General features: G+C 41.2%; 1 protein-coding gene across 1 annotated transcript in view; it reads right to left on the bottom strand.

Moving 5' to 3' along the window:
* The window catches only part of PRMT3 (protein arginine methyltransferase 3), a 163,246-nt gene that overhangs the window by 64,665 nt on the left and 84,327 nt on the right, over positions 1 to 14,254 (bottom strand). The window lies entirely within an intron of this gene.

The raw sequence follows: 14,254 nt of genomic DNA, 5'->3' as shown, positions 1-14,254 counted from the left end.
CCGGTTGCACCCGCAGCGCCCTCAGCGAGGCCTCCCCCCCCCCTCGTTAGTGCCCGGTAGCCTCACGGAAGGGAAGAGCAGGCAGATGGATAGGGGGTCACACGGTCAGACAGCCTGAAATAGAAAAGATTTTTTTTCGGGTTGGAAGTGGAATCGTACCTTTGTGTGTTTGACAGGTGGCCGGCAGGCGGGTTTGTGTCTCTTACAAATAGCCTGGCTGTGATGGGAGAGTTAAAGGAAATAACACATACGTATCGGCTTTTAAATGAAGTGTAGCAACAGACTTTTATAACTGAGGGCCTCATTCAAATGCAGGAGTTAAAAGTGGCTTAAAAAAAAAAAAAAAGATACAGAAACCAAAGCTTGAGGCCCATCATCTGAACAAGGTAGTATTTGACATTCTAGGTAGGTTACTGAATATCCTTAGTTTTCTCTCTTCATTTTGTGCCTGACAGAAACACACATCTCTTCAGAACCAAACTGCTTCGTATGGTGCTCCTAAGTAGCAGGTGGTGGAGGACAAGCAGAAGGTAGAATTCGTCATATTTGTACCCTCAAAGTGTATAAATTCACATTGTGCGACTACAAATATTTCCCAAAATAATGCAATTACTGTTTTGCCTTGAAGCAGACTACATTATATGGCTACTAATTGCAAGAACAGAGGGATGCTGTGCATCCTGTTTGCACTGGTCTGAAGCAGAGGGCTAAATGTAGTATTTGTGTGGCATCTCATAGCTGAACCATCTTTAGTCTATTTCTAGTGTATTTCCTCGGATGTCATACTTAAGAAATCAGTATCTCATCACTGCTTTTAGACAACTGCACCTCCTTAGGCAGCCTACGTGTGTCTATGTATGCCAATAAAACAAGTTATCTACCCTTGCAAAGAGTTATAATCATTTTTAAATAACATCTTGTACTTTATGATAAAATCAGATATCTGTGAGAAGGTTAAAAATGATCCTTTCTTCTTCATCTATTCCGTTAGCAAATTAGGGTGCCTCTGCCTTGGCACTTCAGGAGATCCAATGTGCCCTTCAAAAGCTGATCTGCCAAACTCCCCCCCCTCCTTGGACCACATCACAGCGGGGTCTCACAACGCATCAAATGGGTTTCTTTCCCAAATGAAACTACCAGGCTGCTCCAGGGCTGCAGGACACAAGACCAAACTACAGCTGCTAGCCCAAAGTTAAAATCTTGAAGCATCCAGGTATTGGGTTTTCAGCACCAAATGTTTTGCTGCACTTGCTGTACCACGCTACTTGCCAGGGAAAACACAATAGTCTCCTCCTTTTTCATCTCCAATCTTGTTTTGCATAAGAATCTATTCTACATTATATTGGTTTTACAAAGGCTTAATCTGCAATAGCACTCAATATGTAGCACTCGACATAAGTGGAAGTACCAACTACTGGTTAGCACATGATGGTTATTTGTTGCTCAACAGAGGGAACACGGGCAAAAATCATCATAATTGCAGTTTTTGGTGATTTTTAGAGGGGTGGAACCAAGCCTCAGATTCTAGTCTCATTTTTAGAGTGCAAATTCAGTGGTCTTTGCTGAATATAAAAGTATACAGACTTAAATTGATCAGTAAGCAAAAAACCCCAACCCACTGGGGGGATGCAGAATTCAAGAGGGAAATCTGAAAGTCTGAATTTACTTGTCTGGATTACAGCCTCTGATTTCTGAGCTGCACTTGTAAATCTGTCCCATGTAGCTTAATTTTCCTTTTCGCGTACCCTCTTATCTCTCAAAGCTAACAAAGAAAGCTTTTAAGTACGGTACTAATTAAACAGATTAGGCTTGCCTAGTTATAGGCAAATCCAAAGGGACATGAAAAATCTAAACATGGAAGTGGTTTTAGATAAGACCAGAATGACAGGTTTGAAAAAGGATCTAAGAGCTACTAACTGAGACTCCTTCACAAATTCTGGTTTGTGTTTTGTTTTTAAATTCCATATCCATTCAGAATTACTTCTGTAGGTATGACCAGATAACACCGTTTCTGCAAACACTACTTAGCTCTGTAAACCAGTGCTTCTCATAGATTCTATTTTTTCCTTACATAGCGACTCAGTACTACTCATTAAATTAGAATTAGTGCAAAATGCTGGCGAAATACTGCATACCCTTAAGGTACAGAGAAATCTCAGCAAGTCAGATACTTCTACCTTATTCTCCCAAAGTAGGGTGTGACTCCCATGAAAGAAACAGAAGCGATGCAGAATGAGAAAGCACACTTTCCCTCTACTCTTGCTCAAGCAGCTAATTGCAGAAATAATTTTAACAGCCACTGCTGTGTACGTAGTGCCCGGGCTGATAGCAGCAAAAGCAGAAACAGCAGCTTCTTTGTGTTTTACTGAAATTCTCCCCCACTGAAGGGGCAAGGGGTCAGTGATTGCATAGTCTTTGCTCCATTGCACACCCTCGGCTATTGTTGAGTCCGCTCAGAGAGCAACAGACTGAATGTGCTGCGCAGCCTTGTAACCAGGTCTTCATTTTTAGTATTGCTTCAATTAAGATTCTCAATAAATGCAAAGCACCTGTTCATTTGGGTCAGTGTATAGAACATGTTGGGTAACAGCTATGAAGTCCTGCGGCAGAAGTACGTAACTAACACCGGTACCTCTTGAAATATGATCATCTTTGTTACAATCTCCTAATCCCTGTAAAGGGATTTGCATGGTACAGGAAGATTTACAATGTAATGGATTACTATTTCATAATCCGGGCCAAGGGGAAGAAACTTCAAATATTTACAATTTTTTACTGCATTTCAAACTTTTTTCCAGATCTAGAAATGCAACACTGGGAAGGCTGTTAGAGGGTGTTCACACACAAAATATGGTATCAACATATCGCCTGTGGGCTTTGTTTCATCTGGATTTCCAAGCATGTGCAACTTTATTCTCTACCTGCGTCACTCTCTTGTGACCACAGCGCTTGTCATTATTCAAAAGCAAAGGAAGTATGTTAATAGAAATCGTGTAGGAAACAAATGCAACATTTTTGAGCAAACTCTTATTAAATGGCTATGACTTTACCCTGTATAAAATATGTTTGAAAAAAGACAGAAAAAACATTTTAAAAAATTATTATAGGAAAGCAAGTTACTACTTAGTCATTCACGTTGTCAGTTACATTTTTTCGATTTTAACCACTCAGGGTCTCCAACAGAACAGACAACTGTGCAGAACCATAAAGTTCAAGACTGAAGATGATTTTTCAAGAGCATTTTCTAGCTAGAAAGTGCAAACCGTCTGAAATTTTACACTGCGCTCCTTGGATACTGAACCCAGCCTGCTGCACACAAGTGCCAAGAATGACACTCCCAAAAGCAAAGAGTACGATCATAAATATTCTCTTACGCTCAGTCCTCCCATCCCAGTTTGTTGCATTTTTTTAATAAATTAATGGTGCAAACCTCTTTGTAGCAAGCAGTCTAAAAGCAGGCAGTGGCTTTTTCATTAAGCCTTTAAGATGTGTAGCGATGAGGAGGTTCTTACAAAGCTGTCGCTTTCCAGCCTCGCGCAGCAATGAAAAGTGTAGCTGCAGCACTGGTAGGTGCGACAGGAGGAGGTGCAGAAACCTCACGTTTTGCAGAGGGGCATCACTGCAAGTAAAACATCGTTAATGCCAGCAACCTCCTTACACCTTTATTACCCTCTGAAAGGTGAACTTAGTTTCCGTTAAAATAATTAAGAGCTTGGAAAGATTTAAATGAAACACATCTCAGAAAATTTGGGTGCCAGTGAGATAGCGAGGGAACAAGCTGTAGTCAAAAAATTTTTTTTATTCCTATAAACAGGAAAAATGAACGATATTGAAAGCAGAATTGCTAATCTGTATTTACATGCTCAGTCAGTTTAAAAGTTTCATTAAATGATGTCCATATTCTCCTTAATATAATTCTGAACTAAGATAACAGACGGAGATATTTTTCATCTGGGCAAAGCCCAGGGGACCCTGTGTAGGGCTCACCCTGAAGGCAGGGTTAGATTTAAGCTTGAGAGAGAAAGTAAGCCTGGATCTGCAGCTGAACTGGGGCTGGAAGGGGCTGCCGAAGGGAAGCGTGGGCTGCAAAACAGAATTCTTTCATCTGGGCAGGGGGAGGTTTTGGTTTTCTGGTATTTTCTTTTTTTGGGGTGGGGGGGTCATTTGGGGATTTGTTGTGGTTTTTTTTCTTTTGTTTTTAACAAAAGCTGACCCTGGAACTAGGGTTAAGGTTATGTTACAATGTATGGGACTCAGTGTGTTACACAGATAATTTTCAGTCCCCTCCATTCTTTCTCTATTTTCTCTGCTTTAACATTAAAGCAGCATTTCTCAACCTGTCAGAAAGGCAAAGGAAATACAAATATCACATTCTCCTCATTTTCTTGGATCATATCAGCAAACTGATCAGACGGGCTGTTTGCTTTCCTCTGATGTTTAGTCCCTATCAGACAAGTTTGTTAAACCAATGCACTTCCTTGCTAGTCAGTCAGCAGCTTCAAGGAGCAGCAAGGAGCAGGAGTATACAGCCAGAAACGGAGCACTGTTGGTACAAGTACTGCTAGTGGCCGTTTTCAGTGAGGGATTGAGCAAAACCGGGCTGTACTGCAAGCAGCGCAAATCCACAGTGTAGAAAAAAGAGTGGTACTACCTTGAGATAAAATATATTTGTGTACTTACAGAAGCTCCTCCATAAAATGTGCACTGTGCAGCACCTTGAAGAACACAGGACAATGTCAGGTGCTACAGACCACTGGGATCCAACTAAGGTAACTCTAATCAGATAATGTTAAAAAAAAAATAAAATACTTAGAGGCTTAGAAAATCACCCATCTTCAGAGTTGCTTTCACTGTGGAATGAAATGCAGATAAAAGTACTCATAAGCATTTTAAGGTAAAACCAGTATTCACAAGGAAAGCATCCATAAGTAATTCGAACTGTTCTATCTGTTAATATCTGTGTTTCTACAGGGAAAAAAAAATCTGGACTTAAAGTAAATGATTGTTAAGATAAACTAAAAAAAAATAATAATCCTATCCTCATCTGAAGTAAAATGTTTACCTTAAACCATGTTTTTACCATGAAAATATATAATCTCTATTCATTCACAATAAGAAAATAAGTGAGGTCAGGCATTTGGTGGCATTCAGATCAGCTAACAGGTCAAACTAGTGGAACTAGGAGGGCTGTGCATTAAAAGCAAACCCTCAAAAGCAATGATTTGGGACATAACATTTTTTTAAATATGTGCAAAATATTTAGTGTCACAAGAGTGGATGTTAAATATTTAGCAAACTCTGAACGTAAATACCCAGATGAGTTACTTTGCAACTAAAGGCCTTCTTGTGAGGGGCTGAGCATCTGAGAACATCCCTAAGTTGTGACTGCCCCAGCAGAATGAGGAACCATATTGATCACCATGAGCAGACAAAACCAAGTTAAAAGTCAGAGAAAGATCAAAATCAAAAAGCAGAATCAGGCATAGGACCACATCCATTGACACTGCTTTTCTTGCAAAATAATTTTTACTTTTCCAACAAGGATGGACAGGAGCATCCATCATGTTGCATTTTTTCAAAAATAAATTTCATAGCTGACTGAGATGAATTCAGTTAGTCGCTTACAGGAAAGGATGTACTATTTTACTTTCCTTTCTATATCTAGAAAACCAAAAAGACTTATACAACGATTTTGACAACACAGTAATTGGGAATATTTCAGAAGTTCAAGGTTTCGAAAGATTTATTGCAACCGTTCAGTTAAATCTTTGTTGAGGATCTATAAACACAGGACTTGTTCGTATTATTAGTACTGCAAATATAGTTACTATCTCCTGCTGTAAAATTCTAATGAAAACACTTTGCAGGAGAAGATACCAGACAGCTTGGGAAAGTTATTTTCTCAGCTACCCCAAAGGCTTCTCCCAGAGGTCTAAAGAATGTCAGAAGCAGGAAAAGGAATGACTTACCCTGCACAAATAATGTAAGTAAACAATAGCAAAATGCAAATGTGCAATCAAACGATATTTAAAGCTGGTAAACTAAACTATCGTGAGTCAAACAAGAAGTCGTTAATTAGCATCAGGCTAGTGTTTCGATTTTTGTGCCAGCTTTTTTCAAGTGCTCTCATTTTAGCTTTTCTGTTGACAGATTTTTGCCTCATTTTCGGTTCATTTCACTGAACAAAACTAACCTAAAAATGGAAAACTGCAAATTCTCCTGATAAATATTAATTCCTGCCTTTTTTAAAAGGTGCTTGTTTGAGGTATTATGAGTAGTAGCTATGTGTGTTAAATCTCCCATTCTTTGTACCAGCTTCTTTAAAAAAAAAAAAAATAAATCACCAATGAAAAGTGCCTAGACCGACGCTGTCTCCCTCGGTTAATCCAAGGCCAGTAGAGGGATAATTTGATTAAACTGAGACCCTAATTTATTTAGCTTTAGTTCTGGATCAACCTCTTCTTAATAGAGTGCTGTCGTCTCCAATTGTTTGATGAAAATTAAAGTGACATAAATACCATGGGACTTTTTCAATCTGATTAGTCAGCTAACTTGCATCAATACTACCCCAGCCATCAGGCGCTGGCGTCCTTCCTTTCACCGGCCTTACTAACAACTGACAAGTTCTCCTTGAAGACCGGGCACCCACGCTGCCACTCAGACCCCCACACTTAACCCATCATCCCTCCTCAATGGGTCTTGTTTGACAAGGTGCCCACACCTTTTTCCATTGCTGTTCGTCAGACAAAGCTAAATATTGTTTTATTAGCAATCAATAGCCTGTTAATCCCAAACGATTTCACAAATCCACTGAGCTCTCAAGCTGATTATAAACGTTTGGGTTTTTTTTTTTTTTTTAAGCTGCTAAATTTCAGATGGATTTTCTCCTCTCCTCCCAACCCTCCCACTCTGATATGGGACATTGTAGCTGGTAAGCAAAGCCACAAAAGCAAAAAAGCTCTGCTGTCTTTAATGTTGCCTTTAACTGGATGGTTTAAAATGTCAAAGTTTTGTGGTTTAAACATGATCAAATCTATGCCACCAAACCCTCAGCAGATTTCCTAGCTTCTCCGCTTTCTATCCATCAGTTTGAAACTTAAGAATAAGACCTTCTGAGCCTTCCCTTTTCTTTCACAGTAATAGGGTAAATTCTTGCTTAGTCTTTGGGCTGGGGGACTAAGGAGTGAGAGAAATAAGCTTCTTTGATTTACAATATATAAAATGCTAATAAAGCTACCCATGCTACTAGTGAATGATGTACTATTCATGTCTGAGTCACAGACAAAACGCTTGGGCACGCCTGGTACACTCTGATGATCCCTTTGTGCGTTGGGTCATGGATGTATCTTCCATGAGGCACAAGGGGAACAGCCTTACAAACACGCTTCGTCTTGCAGTTACCTATCCTCACTTACCCTCTACTGTCTGCCTGCTTTTGCCCTGGAGATGTTGATCACGATAGCTGGTAATATAATGATAGTTCACGTATGTGACATAGTATAAATCATAGAATCATGGAATAGTTTGGGTTGGAAAGGACCTTTAAAGATCATCCAGGGCAGGGAGACCTTCCACTAGACTGAGTTGCTCAAAGTCCCATCCAACCTGGCCTTGAGCACCTCCAGCAATGGGGCAGCCACAGCTTCTCTGGGCAACCTGGGCCAGTGTCTCGCCACCCTCATAGTAAAGAATTTCTTCCTAATATCTAACATAAATCTCCCCTCTTTCAGTTTAAAACAGTTACCCCTCAGTCCTATCACTACAATCCCTGATCAAGAGTCCCTCCCCACCTTTCCTGTAGGCCCCTTTTAAGTACTGGAGGCCACTATAAGGTCTCCCTGGAGCCTTCTGTTTTCCAGGCTGAACAACCCCAGCTCTCTCAGCCTGTCCTCATAGGAGAGGGCCTCCAGCCCTCTGATCATCTTCATGGCCCTCCTCTAGACTCGCTCCAACAGGTCCATCACCAGGTCAAGGCAGATGGGCAGTATTGGTGGGCACACGCTGAGGGTATGAAGCTCCCAGAAACAAGGCACTGATTTTCAAGGCCTGGTGAGCTGGCTTTGCAAGTCTGGGTTATTCTCTGCATGTCCCTACTGAATCCTTGTTCCTGTAGAATGTGTTCCCTCTACAATATGGAGAGAAGGGTTGTTGGCGAGATGATGCCTAAGCAATGTTGTGCATACCCCAACTGAAACAAATCTTGAAATGGATGGTCTTTGCTCTTCAGTACAAGAAAGTTAACTCTAGTAAAATTTCTCGTTGAACTAGGTTAACTGAAATCCAAAATGGGCTTTCTGTGGACTTAACGCACCCAAATTGTGTGTTAAATAGAAGGGGAAAAGTTATTTCAGCTGATACAATCCTCTGGGATGTCCGCTGAAACACAACATAGATTTCCTAAGTCATCAACCTTGACAGCAGAGTCTCAGTTCTGGAACAGACTGTAAATGTAAATTTTCAGAGGCAACGTTTCAAATCAGTAACTTCCAAAATCTGGGACAATCTTGGCACAATTACTGTGGATGTATCTGCTTGGAGCATAATGTTAAAATAGCTCCAAATTTGACTGTCCAGCATCTGTTTTAAATGGCTTTTTCATATAAGGTCAGGTCTTTCATAAGCTTTTCTCAAACTCTTCTTTCAATGAATTTTTCTGTTAGGAGAAACATCTATCAAAAACATTCATTAAAACACTGGAACATAATGACAAAAAATACGCTTACTCATAATTGTAAAAAAGGTTGACATTTTAAATCTCAGACATTTTAAACAGAACATGCAAGTTTCTGCCAAGCCAAATGAAGCAGCAACTTTTTGTTACACTTTCTGTGGCTACTGTGTGTGACCCTGTTGCATTTGACAGTGGTAAAAATGGAACTAAAATGGTGAAGAATGCTTTTGAGTTTGGTATTCTTAACAATAAGTATTAATAAGAAACAATAGTAAAATTAATACTCATTCACTCACTACAGTAGATACTTATTGTAGTTTACAATTCCTCTCCAAAACCTATATTTCTGACACCAGTGACGGTAACTTCCAAAAATGATTGCTGATTCAAGATTTGAACAACTCTCTGCTGCTCTTGAATTCTAGGATAAAGTAATACGTATTTTGCGACCAACTTTTTACAAGGCTTCAGTGTATTCTCAAGCTGGCTATTCTGCACAGCAATAATCAAATAGTTCTTTTTTTTTTTTAAAAAAAAAAAGATAATTACATCTGCAGATGCACAATAGCATGCACTGCTTGAAACAGAAGAGTTTGCTGCAGTTTCATAAAATAATTTTTATGTAACAATGGGGAAAAAATGCCACTGATACCTTAATCTTCACCTAGTAAGGAGTATTTGAACAGCTACAAACACATAGAGAATGGAAGATTTCCTTTGACAGCACAGTAAGAAATCCATCATAGAATGCTTTAGGTTGGAAGGGACGTTAAAGCTCATCTAGTTCCAACCCCCCTACCACGGGCAGGGGCATCTCCTCATAAAAAGGTGCAGAAGACTGAAAATCGGAAAGAGCCTTTGCGGCACTGTGAGGTTTGGTTATGCCCCACACGCCAGACTGCAGCAATCTATACAAGCCAGCTCGGGTGTTGAAAGGAGTCTGTCCAGAGCAACACAAAGCTCAACACCCTTTAATTTACCCTAGTGCACCATGAACCGATTGCTTTGCAATTCTTGCTCAGAATACTTGTCATAAAAGTTCTGTAATGTTTTGCTTTTAATGCAATGTCTTCTACAGGAAAAACAATATTCATCAATTTATTCAGGAAAGCTGAAGATACGAATTTGGAAGTACTGTAGCTTATTTTAATGCTAGGTTACAGCCTCGACTGTCTGTCAAGACTGCAGTGGCTGCTTCTACTAAAGCATTTTGGTTTGTGTTGGAGCAGTGTTACGGTTTTGAAGCGATTCCCATTTCTGATTTGTCATTTGGATCTGCAGACCACTTCTGGTGGACACACACAAGATTCTTTTCAGAAAACGCTAAAGCAGCGTCTCCATGCCAGGTGCACAGCAAATATGCTCCAACAGCAGAACTGAGGGCCTGAACCAATGACTGTTTCTTCAGACAGCTCCAAACCACAAGTAGGGTGCAGATAGTGAATCCAGGGGACCAGACTAAATCTGATCTGGTGCATAAACCTCTTGAACTTAGAATCGCAGAATAGTTTGGGTTGGAAGGGACCTCCAAAGACCATCTAGTCCAGCCCCCCTGCAATGAGCAGGGACATCTTCAACTACATCGGGTTGCTCAGAGCCCCATCTAGCCTGACCTTGAACACCTCCAGGGATGGGTCATCTCCCACCTCTCTGGGCAACTTGGACAGTGTTTCACCACCCTCATCATACAAAATTTCTTCCTTATATCTAGTCTGAATCTACCATCTTTTAGTTTAAAGCCATTACCCCTTGTCCTATCACAGCAGGCCCTATTAAAAAGTCTGTCTCCATCTTTCTTACAAGTCCCCTTCAAGTACTGGAAGGTGGCAATAAGGTTTCCCCAGAGCCTTCTCCAGGCCGAACAACCCCAACTCTCTCAGCCTGTCCTCACAGGAGAGGGTCTCCAGCCCTCTGATCATCTTCGTGGCCCTCCTCTGGACCTGCTCCAACAAGTCCATAAGAGCTTCTGCTTTTCTTGCTTCTGTTTATTGATCTGCTCCTAAGAAACCACTGACTGATGTAAACATAACGTTTTTTGCTGTCACGCTGCAGGCACTATTATTCCAGAGTTCTTCTCCAGAGGAATAATCCTTGTGAGTCATTATAGATTGTCACAGTTTAGAGTCATTCCTCTGATGTTTTACTTGGTGCTAGAGGTCACCTGCCTCTGCAAACTGAGGGTTAGTGTTCATTGATGCTCGTGCACTGGCACAAAATTTAGGTCACCCAACTTGTTTACTGGAACTCTTTGACTGGTAGCCAAATCATACAGCTGGAAGCCGAGGCAGATGCTCAGCAGCTGTTGTCCAAGTTACATGAGCAGGAAGGAGATTTACTGCTTGGCTCAAGTTCTCCAAGCCACTGGTTCATTTCTTTGGCAACATTAAGAGCACACTGGAGGCAGCAGTGATTCAGTTTTGCTCTTAATTGATCAGGCATTTTTGTTTCTTAACCATTGTTATGGGTAGATATGACTTGGTTTCTTTAATGGCTGTATAATTTGTATGCTGAAGTTATGTTTTCTGATCTCTAAAACCCTAAAACTGAACAACATGACACTCAGAGAAGCTTGAGACTGAATCTAGACCCAGATCCAGGATAGAATTTGAGCCAACGGGGAATGTAATTCCCAAGCAGATTCATCTGGATATACAGTAATTCAGTAATTAAAATTGAGTCTCAATGGCTTTAAAGGTTGAGGCTTATTTTGACTTTCAGTTCCCATGCTTAGAAATATTTGGCAATAAATAACTCTTCTGTTAATATTATTTTCACTTTTGTCCCTTAGAAGAAATCTGTGACTGCAAAAACATGAAAAATTCTGTCTTCAAAAGTGAGAATTACCAAAAAATGATAATTACCACTTTTATGTTACCATTACAGTGAACATGGTGCAACTCTATTCAACTGATACTTTGCTATTTCATCCCAAATCTGTCCTCCCCAGAAGCTGTCCTGTTTATCCCTTGTCAGCAACACTGGACAAAGTTCTGTGTTTGGTCTCCTGTTTCCCACTTCCATCGCCTGCATGCTTTATTTCTGTTCTATTAGGCACAGGTATCTGTGTTTGCCTTCTAGAAACCAACTCCCTTTGAAGAGACATTGCCAAAGTATACTGGCATAATAGAGGGAGGAAAGCCCTACTCAATATGTGGCTTCAGCTACTTAAAAGAGAAAAGTGCGTGACCCTCCAGCGAAGCCCCGTTTTGTATACAGCACCAGAGGGCACTCCGTTACAAGCAACTACTTTTTGTATATTCTCATAGATTTTCCTGTACTACTTATACTTGCAAGCCGCTGTTTCCTTTTCAGCGCATCACCTTTCATTTTAAAATGAGTTGCTCTTCTTATTCCTACCCTTTCATGAAAAGATTGTTCCAGACTTCATTTTTTCTAATGCTCGGGAACCTTTTTATTTCTCAACTGGATAGAGCTACTGTGCAGGTCCAGGGGCGGAGGGGCAGGACGGTTCCCGGCTATTGCTGCTCCAGGAGCCCACTCGCCTGGTCTACTGCAAGCAGGACAAGGGGAAGGGGCTGCTGGCACACCCACCCACCCAGGGACATACTCTGCTACTCAGCATTTCATGTGCCCTGCCAGCTCTGCCAGGCCCTTCGAATTAGTCTCGCGGCCGTTTAATGTAGCTGTACCTGACACAGCCAACGCCACTGGAGTGAGTTGGCTGTTGTTGCCAGCCCTGGCAGTGGTCTAAAGGCTGCACTGACATTGCTGTGTTATATTTCAGTTTTCAGAGGTTTCAGCCGGAGCCGTTCCTTTCTGCTTTTCAGGAATTTCTGAATTTGCTGAACCCAGCATTTGGGGCAGTTAGAAGTAACAACCGGGCAACCTTCCATCTGCTTTAGGAGCTTTCTGCCACTGGACATGTTTTCAGCGATGGCTTTGGCATCCAAACAGGCACAAAATAGTCAGGATCCCTAAAGTCTTTACAGAAGGCTTCACTGGAGCCTGAACTTGCTGCCTGTAAAAGCAGGTTTTGCAGTCTTGCAAAACTTCTAAAATGCTTAGGCAATGAATGCATAGCTGGAAAAAACACTCCAAACAGATTGGATTATTCACATTTTCTGTATGTTGTAGGTGAAACCGAGAGCAGAATCTGCCCTAGGCAAGCTAAATTAATTTAGTTGAAAGGTCTTCTAAGTAGCCAGGCTCAGGAATCATTTTGTTCTTTTTGTTAACATTTATGGTACAAAACTATACAGTTCCTGTGTACCAGGGATGTGTTTCCCAAACCCTTTTCCTTTTCACACATGGTATTTCTGCTGTGGACGCAGGAGGGCAGTGCAGTTCTAATTTGCATTCAAACAGGGATGAAACAGATGGACATAAAACAAACTCAGCCCAAGTCCAAGCAAAGCCTCCATTCCAGTTAAAGGATACCTTCTACTCTTTACATTTGGCAACTCACCTGTAGTTACGCTTTTTAAGAAAAATATAGCTTCCTCAACCCCTGCATGTGCAGCAAATATCTGTACTGCCAAAGGAAAAAAAAAGGGGAGGAGGGGGGGAGACAAAAAAGGAGGGGGGGGAAGGGAGGAAAAGAAGGGAGGAAAAAAGAGTCAGGAAGGAAAAAAAAGGGGCAAAAAGGAAGGGGGAAAAGGAGGGGAAGAGGGAAAAGGGGGGAAAAGGGGAAAGAGGGGGGAAAGAAAGGGAAAAAGATGGAGAAAGGGGAAAAAAAAGGTGGGGGGAGGCAGAAAATAGCCCTCAGTGTAAGGAAGTGGCTCTGTCAGTGCTACTGGGGAGCAAATCCTGGAAGATGCTGATCACCCGCAATCACTCTGGAGTCCTGTGCCATTTGTAAGTGCTCAGACCTCCTTGGGCTGAACTCAAAAGCAGACCAAGCGTGTCTGAAATTGGTCTTTCCAAAGGCACCGAGTAACAGCTCTGCAAGATAAAGCTCTTCAAACTCCTTCCAGACTGCAATCAATATTAAGAAATATGCTGAATACTGATTTCAACAAGGCAGGTGTTAGAGCAGTAGCCTTTCACCCGTAGTGAAGGGGTTTGAGATTAAAATAAAATAAATTGAGTTGCTTTCTTACATGTCTCAGCCTTTTTCAGCATCTTAAAAACCTCGTTGCTACTGGAATTAAATGCTTACTGGAAATGAAGACTGAAAATTCTGCCCACAATTTAATGCCATCTTCAACAGGGAATTAAAAGATCTTTTTGTGGACCAAAAAGCCAAAACTGCAACTTGTAAACTAAACTGAAAAAGAGGGCAAATTTCCACAGGCAAACTCTGGTTTCACTGATCTTGTTCCTCCCACCAGTGAAGGCTTTTGGTTTCTCCCCATAACTCTCTCCTCGAGCTTCATTGGTCAGGCTGGCTCTGGAAGTGCTAGCGTACCCGTTGGGTGCATTGCATTTATCTGTAGTACACAAAAAAAAGCTGCTGGGCTCAAGGGCATCAAAGAAAGTCAAGTCAGGCTGCCAACTCATGTAACACCTCTAAATACATCTTAGAAATTTTCCTTGAGAAAGAAACAGTAGCTGCATGGCTTTAAAATGTGTGAAACAGGTAAAGGAAATAACCACTTCATAAAATTTAAAAAAAGGTTTGTG

The sequence above is a fragment of the Charadrius vociferus genome, unplaced genomic scaffold (genome assembly GCF_000708025.1).
Source record: "Charadrius vociferus isolate BGI_N301 unplaced genomic scaffold, ASM70802v2 scaffold115, whole genome shotgun sequence".
NCBI classification, from domain to species: domain Eukaryota; kingdom Metazoa; phylum Chordata; class Aves; order Charadriiformes; family Charadriidae; genus Charadrius; species Charadrius vociferus.
The sequence above is the reverse complement of the archived record's forward strand: the minus strand, read 5'-3'. Positions and strand labels throughout refer to the sequence as shown.